The sequence below is a fragment of the Pimephales promelas genome (genome assembly GCF_988280905.1).
Source record: "Pimephales promelas chromosome 3 unlocalized genomic scaffold, fPimPro1.hap1.1 SUPER_3_unloc_1, whole genome shotgun sequence".
Classification (NCBI taxonomy): domain Eukaryota; kingdom Metazoa; phylum Chordata; class Actinopteri; order Cypriniformes; family Leuciscidae; genus Pimephales; species Pimephales promelas.
Genome location: NW_028297295.1, coordinates 70,001 through 75,000, shown reverse-complemented (window position 1 = coordinate 75,000; position 5,000 = coordinate 70,001). Strand labels below are relative to the sequence as shown.

General features: G+C 42.3%; 15 non-coding genes and 1 pseudogene across 15 annotated transcripts in view; all 16 read left to right on the top strand.

The window, feature by feature from the left end:
* Positions 1 to 80, top strand: part of LOC148962352 (5S ribosomal RNA) — a 119-nt gene extending 39 nt beyond the window's left edge. The window contains exon 1 of the ribosomal RNA XR_016153507.1: positions 1 to 80. This exon is cut by the window's left edge and continues 39 nt beyond it. This is a non-coding gene — a ribosomal RNA (5S ribosomal RNA).
* A 92-nt stretch (positions 81 to 172) lies between these two features.
* Positions 173 to 291, top strand: LOC148962351 (5S ribosomal RNA). Its single transcript, XR_016153506.1, has one exon. It is a non-coding gene; the product is annotated as a 5S ribosomal RNA (ribosomal RNA).
* A 92-nt stretch (positions 292 to 383) lies between these two features.
* Positions 384 to 502, top strand: LOC148962350 (5S ribosomal RNA). Its single transcript, XR_016153505.1, has one exon. It is a non-coding gene; the product is annotated as a 5S ribosomal RNA (ribosomal RNA).
* A 92-nt stretch (positions 503 to 594) lies between these two features.
* On the top strand, positions 595 to 713 carry LOC148962349 (5S ribosomal RNA). The gene has a single exon (XR_016153504.1). It is a non-coding gene; the product is annotated as a 5S ribosomal RNA (ribosomal RNA).
* A 92-nt stretch (positions 714 to 805) lies between these two features.
* LOC148962348 (5S ribosomal RNA) lies at positions 806 to 924 on the top strand. Its single transcript, XR_016153503.1, has one exon. It is a non-coding gene; the product is annotated as a 5S ribosomal RNA (ribosomal RNA).
* A 169-nt stretch (positions 925 to 1,093) lies between these two features.
* On the top strand, positions 1,094 to 1,212 carry LOC148962347 (5S ribosomal RNA). The gene has a single exon (XR_016153501.1). It is a non-coding gene; the product is annotated as a 5S ribosomal RNA (ribosomal RNA).
* A 92-nt stretch (positions 1,213 to 1,304) lies between these two features.
* LOC148962346 (5S ribosomal RNA) lies at positions 1,305 to 1,423 on the top strand. Its single transcript, XR_016153500.1, has one exon. It is a non-coding gene; the product is annotated as a 5S ribosomal RNA (ribosomal RNA).
* Positions 1,424 to 1,515: 92 nt separating this feature from the next.
* LOC148962345 (5S ribosomal RNA) lies at positions 1,516 to 1,634 on the top strand. The gene has a single exon (XR_016153426.1). It is a non-coding gene; the product is annotated as a 5S ribosomal RNA (ribosomal RNA).
* A 92-nt stretch (positions 1,635 to 1,726) lies between these two features.
* On the top strand, positions 1,727 to 1,845 carry LOC148962344 (5S ribosomal RNA). The gene has a single exon (XR_016153499.1). It is a non-coding gene; the product is annotated as a 5S ribosomal RNA (ribosomal RNA).
* Positions 1,846 to 2,012: 167 nt separating this feature from the next.
* LOC148962343 (5S ribosomal RNA) lies at positions 2,013 to 2,131 on the top strand. Its single transcript, XR_016153498.1, has one exon. It is a non-coding gene; the product is annotated as a 5S ribosomal RNA (ribosomal RNA).
* A 92-nt stretch (positions 2,132 to 2,223) lies between these two features.
* Positions 2,224 to 2,342, top strand: LOC148962342 (5S ribosomal RNA). The gene has a single exon (XR_016153497.1). It is a non-coding gene; the product is annotated as a 5S ribosomal RNA (ribosomal RNA).
* A 92-nt stretch (positions 2,343 to 2,434) lies between these two features.
* Positions 2,435 to 2,553, top strand: LOC148962341 (5S ribosomal RNA). The gene has a single exon (XR_016153496.1). It is a non-coding gene; the product is annotated as a 5S ribosomal RNA (ribosomal RNA).
* A 171-nt stretch (positions 2,554 to 2,724) lies between these two features.
* On the top strand, positions 2,725 to 2,843 carry LOC148962340 (5S ribosomal RNA). The gene has a single exon (XR_016153495.1). It is a non-coding gene; the product is annotated as a 5S ribosomal RNA (ribosomal RNA).
* A 92-nt stretch (positions 2,844 to 2,935) lies between these two features.
* Positions 2,936 to 3,054, top strand: LOC148962339 (5S ribosomal RNA). Its single transcript, XR_016153494.1, has one exon. It is a non-coding gene; the product is annotated as a 5S ribosomal RNA (ribosomal RNA).
* A 92-nt stretch (positions 3,055 to 3,146) lies between these two features.
* LOC148962338 (5S ribosomal RNA) lies at positions 3,147 to 3,262 on the top strand (annotated as a pseudogene).
* A 1,624-nt stretch (positions 3,263 to 4,886) lies between these two features.
* The window catches only part of LOC148962337 (5S ribosomal RNA), a 119-nt gene continuing 5 nt past the window's right edge, over positions 4,887 to 5,000 (top strand). The window contains exon 1 of the ribosomal RNA XR_016153493.1: positions 4,887 to 5,000. This exon is cut by the window's right edge and continues 5 nt beyond it. This is a non-coding gene — a ribosomal RNA (5S ribosomal RNA).

Sequence of the window (5,000 nt, the reverse complement as noted above, 5' to 3'; positions counted from 1 at the left end):
TGATCTCGGAAGCTAAGCAGGGTCGGGCCTGGTTAGTACTTGGATGGGAGACCGCCTGGGAATACCAGGTGCTGTAAGCTTTATTGTTGGATGGGAGACCTAGTAAGCTTTATATGGTTTACTACCCTAATGTTCTAACCATTCAAAAAGCCCAATTTTGGCAGCAGATTTTGCTTACGGCCATACCACCTTGAGAACGCCCGAACTCGTCTGATCTCGGAAGCTAAGCAGGGTCGGGCCTGGTTAGTACTTGGATGGGAGACCGCCTGGGAATACCAGGTGCTGTAAGCTTTATTGTTGGATGGGAGACCTAGTAAGCTTTATATGGTTTACTACCCTAATGTTCTAACCATTCAAATAGCCCAATTTTGGCAGCAGATTTCGCTTACGGCCATACCACCTTGAGAACGCCCGAACTCGTCTGATCTCGGAAGCTAAGCAGGGTCGGGCCTGGTTAGTACTTGGATGGGAGACCGCCTGGGAATACCAGGTGCTGTAAGCTTTATTGTTGGATGGGAGACCTAGTAAGCTTTATATGGTTTACTACTCTAATGTTCTAACCATTCAAATAGCCCAATTTTGGCAGCAGATTTTGCTTACGGCCATACCACCTTGAGAACGCCCGAACTCGTCTGATCTCGGAAGCTAAGCAGGGTCGGGCCTGGTTAGTACTTGGATGGGAGACCGCCTGGGAATACCAGGTGCTGTAAGCTTTATTGTTGGATGGGAGACCTAGTAAGCTTTATATGGTTTACTACCCTAATGTTCTAACCATTCAAATAGCCCAATTTTGGCAGCAGATTTTGCTTACGGCCATACCACCTTGAGAACGCCCGAACTCGTCTGATCTCGGAAGCTAAGCAGGGTCGGGCCTGGTTAGTACTTGGATGGGAGACCGCCTGGGAATACCAGGTGCTGTAAGCTTTATTGTTTAAAAAAAAAAAAAAAAAAAGAGTCAATGAAATGGTTCAAAAATCCTAAATTGTCTTTTTTCCCCCTCAAAATGCCTGAAATCGTCTCTGAGTTTCTTCAGAAAGCCTGAAAGAGTCTCTTTTTTTTTTCTTCAAATAGCCCAATTTTGGCAGCAGATTTCGCTTACGGCCATACCACCTTGAGAACGCCCGAACTCGTCTGATCTCGGAAGCTAAGCAGGGTCGGGCCTGGTTAGTACTTGGATGGGAGACCGCCTGGGAATACCAGGTGCTGTAAGCTTTATTGTTGGATGGGAGACCTAGTAAGCTTTATATGGTTTACTACCCTAATGTTCTAACCATTCAAATAGCCCAATTTTGGCAGCAGATTTTGCTTACGGCCATACCACCTTGAGAACGCCCGAACTCGTCTGATCTCGGAAGCTAAGCAGGGTCGGGCCTGGTTAGTACTTGGATGGGAGACCGCCTGGGAATACCAGGTGCTGTAAGCTTTATTGTTGGATGGGAGACCTAGTAAGCTTTATATGGTTTACTACCCTAATGTTCTAACCATTCAAATAGCCCAATTTTGGCAGCAGATTTTGCTTACGGCCATACCACCTTGAGAACGCCCGAACTCGTCTAATCTCGGAAGCTAAGCAGGGTCGGGCCTGGTTAGTACTTGGATGGGAGACCGCCTGGGAATACCAGGTGCTGTAAGCTTTATTGTTGGATGGGAGACCTAGTAAGCTTTATATGGTTTACTACCCTAATGTTCTAACCATTCAAATAGCCCAATTTTGGCAGCAGATTTTGCTTACGGCCATACCACCTTGAGAACGCCCGAACTCGTCTGATCTCGGAAGCTAAGCAGGGTCGGGCCTGGTTAGTACTTGGATGGGAGACCGCCTGGGAATACCAGGTGCTGTAAGCTTTATTGTTTAAAAAAAAAAAAAAAAAGAGTCAATGAAATGGTTCAAAAATCCTAAATTGTCTTTTTTCCCCCTCAAAATGCCTGAAATCGTCTCTGAGTTTCTTCAGAAAGCCTGAAAGAGTCTCTTTTTTTTTTCTTCAAATAGCCCAATTTTGGCAGCAGATTTCGCTTACGGCCATACCACCTTGAGAACGCCCGAACTCGTCTGATCTCGGAAGCTAAGCAGGGTCGGGCCTGGTTAGTACTTGGATGGGAGACCGCCTGGGAATACCAGGTGCTGTAAGCTTTATTGTTGGATGGGAGACCTAGTAAGCTTTATATGGTTTACTACCCTAATGTTCTAACCATTCAAATAGCCCAATTTTGGCAGCAGATTTTGCTTACGGCCATACCACCTTGAGAACGCCCGAACTCGTCTGATCTCGGAAGCTAAGCAGGGTCGGGCCTGGTTAGTACTTGGATGGGAGACCGCCTGGGAATACCAGGTGCTGTAAGCTTTATTGTTGGATGGGAGACCTAGTAAGCTTTATATGGTTTACTACCCTAATGTTCTAACCATTCAAAAAGCCCAATTTTGGCAGCAGATTTTGCTTACGGCCATACCACCTTGAGAACGCCCGAACTCGTCTGATCTCGGAAGCTAAGCAGGGTCGGGCCTGGTTAGTACTTGGATGGGAGACCGCCTGGGAATACCAGGTGCTGTAAGCTTTATTGTTTAAAAAAAAAAAAAAAAAAAAAGAGTCAATGAAATTGTTCAAAAATCCTAAATTGTCTTTTTTCCCCCTCAAAATGCCTGAAATCGTCTCTGAGTTTCTTCAGAAAGCCTGAAAGAGTCTCTTTTTTTTTTCTTCAAATAGCCCAATTTTGGCAGCAGATTTCGCTTACGGCCATACCACCTTGAGAACGCCCGAACTCGTCTGATCTCGGAAGCTAAGCAGGGTCGGGCCTGGTTAGTACTTGGATGGGAGACCGCCTGGGAATACCAGGTGCTGTAAGCTTTATTGTTGGATGGGAGACCTAGTAAGCTTTATATGGTTTACTACCCTAATGTTCTAACCATTCAAATAGCCCAATTTTGGCAGCAGATTTTGCTTACGGCCATACCACCTTGAGAACGCCCGAACTCGTCTGATCTCGGAAGCTAAGCAGGGTCGGGCCTGGTTAGTACTTGGATGGGAGACCGCCTGGGAATACCAGGTGCTGTAAGCTTTATTGTTGGATGGGAGACCTAGTAAGCTTTATATGGTTTACTACCCTAATGTTCTAACCATTCAAATAGCCCAATTTTGGCAGCAGATTTTGCTTACGGCCATACCACCTTGAGAACGCCCGAACTCGTCTGATCTCGGAAGCTAAGCAGGGTCGGGCCTGGTTAGTACTTGGATGGGAGACCGCCTGGGAATACCAGGGGCCTGTTTCAGAAAGGAGGTTAAGTGAAAACTCTGAGTATGTTAACTTTGAAATGAGGGAAACTCTGGGTTTTGCGTTTCAGAAAGGGGGGTAAGTTAAACCTGAGAAAGCAGAGTAAGTCAAGCCCGTTTCTGAAAGAGAGGTAACTTATACTCAGAGTCAGTTACCATGGTAACTTACTCTGTGAACCTAACCTGGTCGGGAGCAGGTTTTCTTCAGTAAACCCAGAGTTTCTTGCGGTCCCCTCCCCTTTTTTAAAGAGGAAGTGCTGTTTAAACACTAACAATAATAAAAACGTATTTACACATTCTTTAAAGAATATATATTGTTTGTCCATGACTAATTGACTAAATCTGTTTTGCAGCACTTTGCTAAAAAATAAAAGGATTTAAAACGTTTGGTAAACTTTTTTTTTACTTGATTACCACCGTTTTTGATCATATGTTAATCTTATAATCAATTATTGAAGTTAGTTGATTAGATATGTTTTATTGAACAAATGTTTAATTTATCTAACTGTCATTTTAACTGATGATAACCGTAATATAACAATGCAGTTTATATATTTAATAATTTTTTAATACCATAAACCGCAATATTTTCTGAGACTGTTCTCATACTGTGAAACTCTCCCCACATGGGGGAGTCCCCCACCCCCACTGTTAAATAAGTTACTCAGCGACTTTAACTCATGTTTTAAATGAACTACTTTTTACTTGAGTAGATTTTTAGACTGGTATTTTTACTTTTGCTTAAATAAAAATGTATCAAAGTAATAGTAGCCTACTTTAGGTTGAATAACATTCTTCCAGTTTCACCTCTTGATGATATAACAGTAAATTACTCTAAAATGAATTATTAACCACAAATGACATCTTCAACGGTGTAGTTAGATTAATGTAATAATTAGGCTACTATCTCTAGAAAATATTGGTCTACATATTACTAATTGCTAAATCCTATATCAACCTAAACACTCGAACAATACAAGGAGGATAAACAAGAAACTGCCCTTTTAATTCTTTCAAATTAACAATATACAATTGCATGAATTATTCTTGAATTGGTCAAAGTGTGTAGAGGGAGAAGGTTACATAAAAAATATACCTTTTAAAATGTATGTTAAATCCACTATTGTTTTATACTGAATTGGTCTATAGTTTATGCTGTAGCCTATTAAATGTAATTGCATCATATTTTATTTTAAATTACAGAATAATTAAGAGTAATCCCTTTAATTAAATTACAATATTTAGATTACTTGGTAATTAATCACACCCAACACCTCTTTTTGTCTGGCACTGTTGCCATGGTGACTCATAATATCTGCGCTCCATTGATAATGGCTTTTTATAGTTGTGGTGCACGCGCTTAACCCTGAGTCAGTCAACTCAGAGTTGATTGAACTAACTAATTTCAGCTGTTCTGTAACCGAAAACTCAGAGTTTCCCATCTCAGGGTAAGTCAACTCAGAGTTCAAGCTTTAACTCAGAGTTGGTTGAACCTCCTTATTGAAATGGGCCCCTGGTGCTGTAAGCTTTATTGTTGGATGGGAGACCTAGTAAGCTTTATATGGTTTACTACCCTAATGTTCTAACCATTCAAATAGCCCAATTTTGGCAGCAGATTTTGCTTACGGCCATACCACCTTGAGAACGCCCGAACTCGTCTGATCTCGGAAGCTAAGCAGGGTCGGGCCTGGTTAGTACTTGGATGGGAGACCGCCTGGGAATACCAGGTGCTGT